Source organism: Schistocerca piceifrons, chromosome 6 (genome assembly GCF_021461385.2).
Source record: "Schistocerca piceifrons isolate TAMUIC-IGC-003096 chromosome 6, iqSchPice1.1, whole genome shotgun sequence".
Lineage (NCBI taxonomy): Eukaryota > Metazoa > Arthropoda > Insecta > Orthoptera > Acrididae > Schistocerca > Schistocerca piceifrons.
This window is the reverse complement of record NC_060143.1, coordinates 338483300-338496548: the sequence shown is the minus strand read 5'-3', so window position 1 is coordinate 338496548 and position 13249 is coordinate 338483300.

Here is a 13249-nt window from a genome sequence, read left to right as displayed (position 1 = left end):
TGAGTACAGGATGTGATTTGAGAGAAAAAATTATTGAGGAGGAGTAAACTTGCGATTAGCGATAAACTTAACCTAAAAAATTGGAGTTTTGTAGCATAAGAGGTAAAGATATTCAGATAACTTGAAACCAAGGCAACGAATGATGAACGAAGCAAAGAGGACATACGGAGCATTTCAGCACCGTCATTGAATGCTTTCCTCGGCAAAGGAAGTATACTGGTATCTAGTATAAGCTCTAACTTAAAGTATGAATAGCTGAGACTATAGGTCTGTAATACGAAAGCATATAGAACTGAATCGTGAACTTCGGGAAAACCAGAAATAAAGATAATCGAATCGTTTGAGATGATGGTTAGAATATTTTGTAGCTGAAACTGATCAATTAGAAAAGAAATGAGGAGACGTTTCACCAAATCAGTGAGTAAAAGGAGTATCCGGATGACAGGATGTGTGTTATGATATCATGGAACACTTCTCGTGCCGATAAATGGAGCCATAGAGAGCAAAATCTGTAGGGGAAGACATCAGAACACCTCCAACACTAACTGAGAGCGTTCGGCTGAAATACGCTTCCACAATGGAGACGCGTGAAGAAATTGAGACGGGTCTCTATTAAATCGTCAGAAGGCTGCTGCCCTTCCAAAAACTTGTCATTGATGTTACCCATTTTACATATGTATTACATGAAGCGGAACTGGGAATTCAATTTGCTTGCGCCCTACTTAAACTGACATCTCCATAGACAGTTACACTCAGTTGAAAATGTGCCGGATTTCATGACTTCACTTCAGTCGTACACACTGTAAAAGTTATTACGTATTGGGCAAATCGTATATACAGATCATACGACTACTAGGAGGTAATTGCGCGCCTCTCATATTCCTATCATATTTATTGAGCCATAGACTATTTGACTCAATTAGCTGCAAAGAATTTTAACCGTATAACAATAATGAAGGGGTTTCACTTGAACGATTAATAAAGATTGGGATAAAACAACAACTACCTAATCCACCATCTAAAATATCTATGAAAGAGCCTAATTGAAGCTTTAATTATGTTTCGCATCACGTGAATAACTATTTAGGGACTTCACAGGCAGGAGTTTACAGTGCCGCAACCTGTTTCGCCTGCACAAGACTCGGCTCAAATTTCGGTGATCGTCCAATGCACACTATGCACAACACGCCTCGCCTTCTGCGAAGATCGATCTTCTTTCGGCTAGATAAGCTCTAGCAGAAAACAGTCTCACTTAACGTAACAACAGGCTGCATAAAGCGTTTTCTAGTACCAATTCCCGTTGGCCACTAACTGAGATTAATCATCAAATGAAAATTCACATATACGAGGATTGTCACACTTTGGGCACAATTTCACTAACAAGTCCAAATTACTTTGGAGGTGAAGCCACTTTCATACGTAATCACAACTACTCTCTACAGTCAGCTTACGGCATACACATTGACTTGTTACCGGAAAAGTCTGTGGACACAATGCTCGCTCAATGTTCTACAAACTGTGCATGCTTGCTCTTCTGATTGACTGAGACCCATTATAGCCAATCAGTTAGCACCTGTAAGCCTCGTGATGCTGCGTCTTTTACTTTGCACCAATTACATCATCAGTATACATCTAGACCAATTTATTAAATAAAGAATTTGGTGACCCCAGTAGTAACAAATTAATCTCTTCTTCACATTACTGAATTGCTGGAATATTTCTCGTTTCCCAGTATTATAAACTGGTGAATTATATACCACAAATTTCTTCGATGTAGATCTGTAAGACTCGCACAACCGATTCAGATACATATTCCAACGGTACCATATACTCACTTAAAACCAACACAAATATTGACATATCACGTTCGTCATGTATCCCTTCATTCACTATAACATCAAACACATGAAATTGGCACTATTTAACGGAAAATATAACATCAGTAGACGATAAATATTTACGAAAAATTAAGTGTTTACATAAAACTGTCTTTCCATTGCTAGTGATAAGCTAAATATAAACTATGTTTCTTAACGGATGCTTATCTAACACTTATTTATTCAACAAGAATTTACTGGTTCATTTCAAATCTAAAGTCTTCGTTTCTTAGTGATCTTTCGTATCTACAAAAGAGGGGTATATATTAGACTGATATTTACACTTCTGATAGTTATTGGTGTATGACAACATAGCATAAAGTTAGGTTTCATTTCTTCTTTGGTCAAATGTAGCAATTAATTATAAAGTAGTACGCTCAGAACTTCTTTTCCTGCACAAGATGGCATCTCTCGGCCAGAGCCCCCACTAGCAACAAAAGACTGCATTATGCAAACAAACATGTGTCAGGATGTAGTTGTGCATCACCACCTGGATGAAACAGCTGCCCATCGTCAGATTTCTGTACGATGGATATATGACGCTGAGTCATACACCTCTAGATTGTGGACGTGGAATCAAAGACTAATGATTAATTTATCTGCAGTACAGTGTAAAGAGTTAATGTCTTTAATATAACATCATGTTAATGTGTATTAGATGCAACCTAATACGCTGGGTTTAAGAATCCCTGGGAAAACTTTCTTCAGTGGTAAAAAGGATATTGCAAACTTGAAATTCTTCTATTCATTTTCTGACTTCGTTCTTATTATCAGCATTATATTCAACATGCTTTGGTATACATTTATGACATTTAAATATTCGTAGAGACTGGCTTACTATTCGTATTATACTGAAGTGCCAAAGAAACTGGTATAGGCATGCGTTTTCAAATACAGAAGGTAGGCAGAATACGGCACTGGGGTCAGCATCGCGTAAATAAGACACCAAGTGTATTAGGCCGTTCTTAGAAGGGTTACTGCTGTTCCAATGGCAGGTTATCAAGATTTGAGTATGAACACAAGCGGTGGGATACAGAATCTCCGTGGTAGCCATGAAGTAGAGATTTTCCCGCACGACAATTTCATGAGTGTACCGTGAGTATCAGGAATCGGGTAAAACATCAAATCTCCGACTTAGCTGAGGCCGGAAAAAGATTCTGCAAGAACGGGACCAACGAGGACTGAAGAGAATCTTTCAGCGTGATAGAAATGCAACCCTTCAGCAAATTTCTGCAGATTTCAATTCTATGCCATCAACAAGCGCCAGCGTACAAACCATTGAACGAAACACCATCGATATAGGCTTTCGGAGCTGAAAGCCCACTCGCGGACTCTTAATGGACACACAGTTTTACGCCTCGCCTGGGCCCGTCAACACCGACATTGGACTGTTGATGACGAACCATATTTCCTGGTCGGACGAGTCTCCTCTCAAATTGTATCGGATGGACGTGACCGGGTATGGAGACAACCTCAAGAATTCACGAACCTGAATGTCAGCAGAGGACTGTTCAAACTGGTGGGGGCTCTGTAACGGTGGGGTGGCGTGTGCAGCTGGAGTGATATGGGACTCCTGATGCGTCTAGATAAGACTTTGACGGGTGACACGTACGTAAGCATCCTGTGTGATCACCCGCATCCATTCATGTCCATTCTACATTACGACTGACTTTGGCAATTCCAGCAGGACAGTGCGATACCCTCAAGTCCAGAATTGCTACACAGTGGCTCCAGGAACACCTTTCTGAGTTTAAACACCTCCACTGGCTCCCTAACTCGCCAGATATGAACATTATTGAGCATATCTGGGATGTCTTGCAACGTGCTATTCAGAAGAGATTTCCACCCCCTCGTAGTCTTACGGGTATCTGAACAGCCCTGCAGGATTCATGGTGTCATTTTCCTCCAGCACTACTTCAGACATTAGACGAATCCATGCTATATCGTGTTGCGGGGCCCTGCACCACATTAGGAAGCCGTACCAGTTTCTGTGGCGTATAAAGCTTCTTAAAGACATTTTATCAGAAGGATCTAGACTTGACATCAAGTATCTTATTCTTTCAGCATCGTATTCCAGTATTCCGAAAATGGCATATGTGGGTCGTTTCCTCCCCCCCTCCCCCACCCTCACCCCCCCACCTTAAAGAAGCTTCGCCAAATTTTCAAAGAACGAAATTAAGTGCAATAAAATAATCCGTTACATATATTGAACTCTTTTGAAGTCTTTTGGAACGGGAAGAGCTAATGCACAGACGTGACATGAGGATGACAAACATCTGCCATTAACAGAAAGGCAAGTGATCATAGTCACGGGCCATAAGCTTATCTTATGATCTAGGGATGTCCTGATATGTATGTACATGAGAAGCCAGTTGCGTAAACAGTCACCAAACAGACTCTCAAGCCTCAGAAGTGGTGACCAGTTAAAGCTTTCCACAAATCTGAGATGTGAATGACACTTTGTTCAGGCGCTCTACTCCGGCTGTAAATCGACGGTGGAGGTGACGGCGTCATGTTCGTTAACACGAGTCCTTAAGCTTCATACTGCATGTACATCACGTTCCTGATGCAGCAAGACAATGGCAGATATATTCGACCTCTTTAATGTCAGCTTGTTAATGATAGTAAGAAGAACGAAATGTAGACTTCGGTTGTTAAGCTCTATTAAGTAAAAGCTATAGGACAGGGAACAAGCACCGCAGTAAATCTTCTCCTCTCAGTTCAGATTTAAAAAATTGTTATAATTGTCTCCACCGAGCACTGGACAAAGCAAAGACGGAGACTATTCTTAAAATTTGATTCTTGTGTTAATTATGGGACAGAGAACTGAGTGAGTGATCTTTAATAATGCAGGGGAACACAGGCGTGGCTCTGGATTTTCGGAGATCGCCAGGAAACGGTCCTCGTTGTAATGTAGAAATGATAGTTGGGTGAGCAGCATTTGTGAGCCAATTTTATAAAAAAATAATTCAATCACGCAAGGGAATCAAGCACTCTCACGCACCGGAGCTCTTAAATAGCCGTACTCGAGGAAGCACTAAGACGTGGCACAGTTGCACCTGCAGCGAAATCCTCGACATTCCGTGTCATCCGGCACAGCGGTCGGGTAAGAACTTCCGCGTTTTATATTTCGTAATGTATTTGCACCATTTATAATAAAAATGTTGCTTGATGTATTTTAATAAGTAGATCATTAGAAAATATGTTTGTTACTCTTTTTCTTAATATCTACATTATTCGTCCGCTAAGCACATGTTTCTTTGTGCTGTTGCTGTGGTCTTCATTCTGAACACTTAACTTCAATAACGAGAACTTTCTCGCTTGCCGAAAAGACATGTATATCAAGTAATAAATTTTTGAAAATTTCCATCGCTAGACTTCAAAATTTCTATGGTAAATAAAATCTATAATGGAAACGTTATCAAAATTCTCGAAAAGTTCGTGAACGATTTGAATCTATAGATCTTCTACATTTTATAACATCCTTCTTTGAGTAATACGTGTCTTTGCAACCATGACTCATCAAACTGATGGTTCGCTTCTATTCACATTAGTCAACATTTGCTAGATTGAAATTAGGGATATTACATTCTTCAATACGTCTTAGGGTATATCGCTTGTTCACATACAATGCACAGCTGGCAGTATAATTTTGTTATGGCTGTCTTCACGTTTACTACTCTTTTATAGCCCTTCTGAATATCCCTTTCACCTTTCAGCTTTCTCATCGTTTCTTAATAGTAACTGTCATTCTAGCTCTTGGCTTCCATCAGCGTATTCGCTGTTATTTCGTTGTTATGCGAAAATTCTCTATGCTGTTCATTTTTGGAACACAACCTACCACCAGCTTATAGACAGAAGTGATGACACTTTCTGCAGGACCTGGTCATCATTTTGCGGGACAATGCTGAAGCACATACAGTGCAAGCTGTTACAAATTTGTTTGACTGATGATGTTGCTAAATGCCATACCACTTACTGCACTCCCCTGACTTAAGCCCTCGTGAGTTCAACTCGATTTCTTAACTGAAGGAAACACTTCACGGCATTCGCTTCAGAACTGCTACAAATTCGTCGGGCAATAGACCGCGCCAATCGAACTGTCAACATGACTGACACTGCTAAGAGTACCCTATGACTTCCACATCGCTGGCAACGGATTGTACACAACGATGGTGACTACTTTGAAGGTCAGTAAAACTTTGAAACACGTATCTATTTTGTACGAGCTGTAAATAAATAGTTGCCAATATTTAAGTTCCAATATCTGTACTTGTCCTGTAGCCGTTCCTGCTTGGCCATTTGGCACACTCTGTTTAATTTTGTAAACGTTTCTATTCCCTGTCGCTTGCTTTATTCGCTAATTTTCACCAGTTGAATTCTGTAGGCCTATGTCGTTTGTTGTCGGTAAATTTCCACTGTGACTGTTTGCTGATTTCGTCTTCTGATTCCTTCACTACTTTATTTCTCAGAGCTATCAAATCCTCTTCTACCGTTCTCTAATTTTCCCCACGAAGCTCTCAACAACGTCTGACTCTTTCCTTTTTTCAAGTCCCATCTCCGTAATTCTCTACTTTTCTGCAACGTGTTCAGCTTTTGATTACTAGGGAATTACGATCAGAGTCCATACCTATGCATGTCTCACCTGCTCATCTGAAACCTTACGGAGTCTTCAGATCTCTTCAACTTATAAAAACTTCATTAGCCTAAAACTAATTTCTTCAGCCATTTAACAATTCTCTGGGCCATATTCTACCCGACAGCTTCTCCTTCCATTCCTTTAGCGCGGTCCATATCTTCTTACCAGTTTTCCTTCACCACCTACTATCTAGTTCCAGTCACCAGCACACTTTTTTTCTTAATCTGAACTATTTCATTTAACTAACCTTTTTGTGTTTCAATCTCTTTATCATCTTCGGAATAGTTGGCATACCAGTAATGCTGTGGTAAGTTTTGTCGTCATTATTAATGTGGCAATGTTAATGCGTTCATCATTTGCTTCACTGCTGCTTAATTACATTCCTAGTCTTTTACTCATTCTTAAACCTACCCCTATTTAATACTGTGTTGGTCAACTTCTACTCACCTGATCATAAGTCCTTTTCTTCCTGTCACCAAACCTTCACTATATCCTGCTATACCTAACTTCAGTATATTCATTTCCCTTTTTAAGTTTCCTAATCCACTTGTCAAGTTGAAGGATGTAACATTCCACTTTTGATTTCCTTGATGACGATAATCCCATGAGTAGACCCCTCCCAGAAATCCGAATGGGGGACTATTCCCCCTTCCCTTCCCCCTCCCTCAAGAGGTTGCAGTCATTATGCCATAAAGTAGAGCTGCTTAACCTCCAGAAAAATAAAGGCTGTAGTTTATTCATTGCTTCCAACCACTAGCAGTGGTAAATGTACAAGGTAAAGTTCAGTCAATCACCCAAACGGTTGTCTCTGCAACTACTGAAGTCCTGCTGGTAATCTTCTGTAATAATAAGTTTGAGCCGCACGGGATTAGCCGAGCGGTCTCAGGCGCTGCAGTCATGGACTGTGTGGCTGGTCCCGGTGGAGGTTCGAGTCCTCCCTCGGGCATGGGTGTGTGTGTTTGTCCTTAGGCTAATTTAGGTTGAGTAGTGTGAAAGCGTAGGTACTGATGACCTCAGCAGTTAAGTCCCATAAGATTTCACACACACTGGAACAATAAGTTTGATTGACCTCCACATGGATAGCCCTTCGCTGACATTGCCCCCAACGTATGGCCTGCATCATTCAATAACGTAAGGCAAGATCCGTGGTCCATGGTGGAGAACATGTTTTATGACTGCAAATGATGTAAGCCCATGTACGAACTGATCAAAAATTCATAATCGTCTGACACAATATCACAGTCATACATAGTTGGAAGTCAACGCCCACGATTGAAAAGTAGAATTACAGTATGAGCTAACGAAGTTTTCTCTGACCATATACGAAATCCCCGTCCACCAGCCGGATAGGATATTTCTTTCCTATAGAGGGCTAAAATACATTCTATTGTGACCTGCTTTTATGCGACACTTTTGGTCCCACAGGTGATAGTGGAACTATGTGACGTACAAGGAATAAAGTACCTGTGCTCTCTGTTTCCAAATCACTGGACGTGATGGTATATTAGTGCAAGTTCGCTTTATCTCTCTGAACGAATACACTCTTCAGTCGAGAGGCTGAACTGCAAAGTTACTTCATCTCCAGTCATTCGCAACTGAACTTGAGACATTTCTTTCACCACCAGGTAGATGAGTGAGGAAATTTTCACTGCGGCTACCAAGGAATTGCTGCACTTCCCTCATCACGGCGGTCGCCTTATAAAATGCGTGAAACTCAGTTGGTTCCTCATTTCAGGAATGAGGACATGGCCACTGCATATCAGACAAAGTGGAAAAAGGAGAATATAATAACATTTAACGTCTGAAAACTCGGTCTGCTGTATTTCACAGTAAAATAGTAAGGACGTGTTGGAATAAGATCTTGTTAGAAACCGATCGAGGCATCCTTTAAGGGGGCGCATCTGCCAGTTACGCAACGGTGACTTAACCGAATATCAATATGCGAGACCAAAATACAAATAAGTTAGGAGCTCATTTCATCACACTATGTGAGGAGGAAACCAGGAACCACTGATTCAGCAGTTTGACAACAGTGCGGAGCAGACAGAACGTTCCAATGCAGTGAAGCTAATTCTAGTAACTTCTGCAGCGCGGTGTAGCCGCGCGGTCTGGGCGTCTTGTCATGGTCCGCGCGGCTCGTCCAGTCGGAGGTCCCAGTCCTCCCGTGGGCATTGGTGTATGTGTTGTTCCATAGCATAAGTTAGTTTAAGTTAGATTAAGTAGTGTGTAAGCCTAGGGACCGATGACCTAAGCAGCTTGGTCCCATAAGATCTTACCACAAGTTTTGAAATTTTCTAGTAACTTCACCCAGATATATAAGAACACCTTTTCAAAAGCAAAACTTCAGGTAAAGGAACACCCTCAAACCCATACCTTAAATATTAGAGAATAAGAGAGTGCTCACAGACACAGTTAATGACAGCACATTCGGTCACTAGTGTGGGATGCGGGGGAGATCAAGTCGTCACCTGCTGTAAAGCAGAACTCCTCGTCAAGCTCATTCTCAGAGTGAGACCATTCCATCTGCATCGCAGACACTAATGAAATACCAGTCCCGTTAAGTTGCAGGATGCTCTGATGAATTCAATAAACGTCTACAAGCTGCCTCCAACTTGGAATACACTTCTTCAACAAATCCACAGCCATCAGGTCGCCGATGGGACTTCTATTCTGCAGGCCACAGTCCTGCCTCTCTCACACTGGTGACTAACTGATGATGAAGGATGCACTGATTCATGGATTAAGAACCAATCTGCCTTCTACAAGCTCTTAAACTTAGGTGCTAGGCACTTGCGTGGCCATTACTGGAGCAGGCTAAGTACCATCTTACGTGCTGCATGCTAGGACTACAATTCGAGCAATTCTTCGTGTAGCTGTTCGGTTTTTAGCCTCCAATCCCTCTTAGCAAGTGACTGCAGATTTCTGCAGTATTCATCTAGAGTGCTGAGGTTCCAACAGAAGTTCGCAGTCACATTGGGTTACCAAGACGCACGGCCGCTGCATCATCTTACGAGCCGAGGCACTGACTGCAAACAACGCCAGGACTTGCGATAACAGGTTCCTCGATGTGCACTAACGTGCCACTTCGAGCATTCAAGCAGCACAGAATAAGCGCGGTCGCTTCTTGGCAGCGCCGGGAAGAAGACTGATCGTAAAACTTTCAGATGATTGTTGATTAAATGATTATTAGCCACCTGGGGCTACACAAGGTCACTCACCCCTGCTCTTCGTTTGAATTCCTGATTACAAAACAACTGTAGCTGGGGTTGTAACAGCTGGAAAGGAATTTCTACCATTTTTTCGTGCAGCTAAGAAACATTCTTTGACAATTTCCTACAGTGCCTTTCCTTCGAAGTCTTCTGGTAAGCCTTTATGAGATAATAGTAGTCTACCATTTCCCACTATTGGCCGCACTCACAAGGGCATCAGAACGTTTCCAAATTTGCATCGTATGCTGTTATCATTGAATGTGATGATGTGGTTTCAATGGATTTCAGTATATCGACTTTGGGGCTGTAGTAATGAATGTGACATTCGTCCTTGAAGTACAGGCAGCCATAAATTTATTTTAGAACAATGTTTTAAAATTTACTGTGAAGTTTTTGTTCAGTCCCAGAAAGATCCATAGTCACGGAACCGAGATCTTTAGCAAAATGTGAATAATGTCTGGCACATGAGGTACGCACACGGTACGCATGAATAACTCGAGAGAAATGCGACGGGTGGTGAGCGCCAGTGCCTTAGCTTGCAGGCGATTTCCGGGTGGGCAGCCACTAGTTGGCTCACCTGTGAGGCCTTCATTTCACAGTGATGTGTATGTTCCACTCAACCATACCTTTATCAATTTCTGCGTTCCCTCCAAATGCAGCAGCCATGTCAATCTAAATTTTCTTGGTCATTCTTTTCCTTTTCAAACACAATAAATGACCCTCCACTGGAGTGTCAGTTTCCTCACGAGACTATGCCGTTCTGTATTTTCAATGCTTTGTGCCTCCGTCTAAGACCGGTGGACATGATTTAGTCTAATATCACTGCATATACTCTGAAATTACGCAAAATCTGAACGTGAAGCTATGGTTCCTCATTGTGCCGGAGAAAACGGTCATGACTGTTGATAGATGACAGTATGTTCACAATCTGCCATCACTCTCAACAGTTCACGTAAATTTATTGTGGTTTAGAGGTGAAGCAGGTCATTCTCTCATAATTGTCTCTGCAAAGTTGACAAGACTTTGGGGTCTGTATTCAGACACGCTATCCGCTTAGGCTTTGCCTCTAAGCTGGAGGTGAAGTCAACTTCTGTTGACGGCAACTTAGATAAACACTTGTGTGAAATTAACACCACGCCTATCGTCTTTTATACGTTGGAGCTGGTAGCAAAAACTTTCGTCCTTATTATGCGAACCTATAACGTGCGATCCATAATGTGAACAGTATGAGATACTGCAAAATCTGATGATGAGTATTTTAGTGAAATGATGCAAGATATTCGATATTCTGGTAATGTGTATTTTGCAGTTTATAGGAACCAAGGGGGAACAATAAGAAAGGAATACAAAGAACAAAGAGCTCTTATTAAAATAGGGATGTAGCTTTTCGTCCCCACTGTTCAACCTGTACTTCGAAGATGCAATGACGGAAACGAAGGAAAGGCTCAACAGCGGGATTAAAATTCAGGGTGACACGATATCAGTGAAAAAAGACACTGACATCATGGCTACCCTCAGTGGATTCAAAGAGTCGTTAAAAGATGTGTTGAATGGAATGAACAGTCTGATGAGTACAGAAGACAAAATTGCAAGTAAACCGAAGAGAAAGGGAAGTAATGAGGTGTAGCTGAAATGAACAATAGCATCAACATTGGTGACCACGAAGTGGATGATTTTAAGAAATTGTACTACTGTGGATGTGAAACAGCATATGACGAATGAAGGAAAGTGCACGTATAAAGCACACTAACATAGGCAAATAGGGTATTGCTGGCCAATGGAGTGTACTAGTAACAGAAATGGGCCTTAATTCGATGAGGAGATATCTAAGCGTGTACGACTCGAGCAAAGCATTGCATGATAACAGTTAACTACTGACTGTAGGGAAAGAGGAAAAGAAGAGAATCGAAGCGTTTGTGATGCAGTGCTACAGAGAATCGTTAAGATGAGGTGGAATGATAAGGTAAGAAATGAGGAGGTTCCCCACAGAATCACCGAAGAAAGGAACATTTGAAAATAGTAACGGCAGGGCAGACAGAGTGATAACGCCTGTGTTAACACATCAGGGAGTAATTGGCACGGTACTAGACGGAATTGTAGGGAATGAAGTCAAGATCGCAGTTTGGTTGGAAGGTGACGTGTGCTCAGAATCAACCAGCGATCACGGACTCTGCACTTCTATCTTAGTATCTTGAACGAGCGATAGACCTTTTCATTTCTCTCCTTCCTTTCAGTGAAACCTTTTCTCAATCATTTCAATATAATCTTATATATGCTTTTGTTTTTAGGTTCTTATAGTAACTCCATTTGCTGAATTAATTTAGGTATACTGTATCTCAAAAATACTGGTCAAGTCTCTGTAAGCATTCAGGCAGTGGCCATGTTATTTTAATAACTTAAATAAGTGTTGTACATCCACTTTCCTTGCTTTCAATAACATGATCATTTAAAGAAGGTTCTTAAGAGTTTCTGTAACTCAGGTAAATAATTTTCTAGATTTTACCTCAACAGTTCTCAACCTCACAAACACACACGTTTGTAGTATCGGACGCTGTACATGACATAACTAGCAATATAAATCCTCTTTCTTCCAGTAAAAGTTCTTTTCATAACGTGGAAACCATTTCCAGACTAGAGCACCAACAGTTACTAGGGAGAAATATATGGGTGAAATATAATTAGCGTTGGAGGATACTGAGAGATTCGAGACTGTAGTGTAACTGAATGCTGACTAGTGCTGTTATCAACTGTACCGGACTGTGAGGCTCGTCTAGCTAACTGACTCAAGGAGGTGCAGCCTGCTTTCTATTTTAATGAAGCTAGCCTGAGTTAATATTAAATCATGGGAATTAAACAGTGACGAGCCAAAACATTATTACCGCCTTCTTATTGGCGTGTTGGTCCACCTTTGGAACTCAGTACAGAGGCGATTCTGCGTGGCATAGATTTGACAAGGTCGTTTATGCAAGCTCAGTTATGTGATGCGAGGGCAGTCATTTAAGTTTTCCGTGGAACGGTCCAATGCCGTTATGTCGTACCAAAAAAATGCGAACAGTTTGCTGTTTTTTATTTCTGAAGTTCCTCACGGAACGGTATAGCAACAGCGACTGATTAACCGGTTTATTCGTGGAGAATGCGCGTAATTACACACGAAATCACACACAGATTGGCGTCGTCATTATTAGTAGCATGTGTAGGCGGGCCCTATTATTATTTTAACAATTAGAAATCTTCTGACAATGTTGAGTTAAATACTCCCTTTGACATTGTGAAGGCAGCAGAAATGTTATTTACAACTCGTACAGAAACTAGGATGTAGTTGTACGAGTTAAGAAGCATAATATGGATGCAGTGGTTGAGAATGGAGTGAGACAGGGTTGTAGACTGTCCCCGATGTTATTATCTGTATACTCAGCTGGAAGTAAGGAAAACGAAAGAAAAATTTGGAGCAGTGTTTAAAGTTCACGGTGAAGAAATAATGACTTTGTAATTCTGTCAGACACAGCACAGCGTCTTGAAAAGAG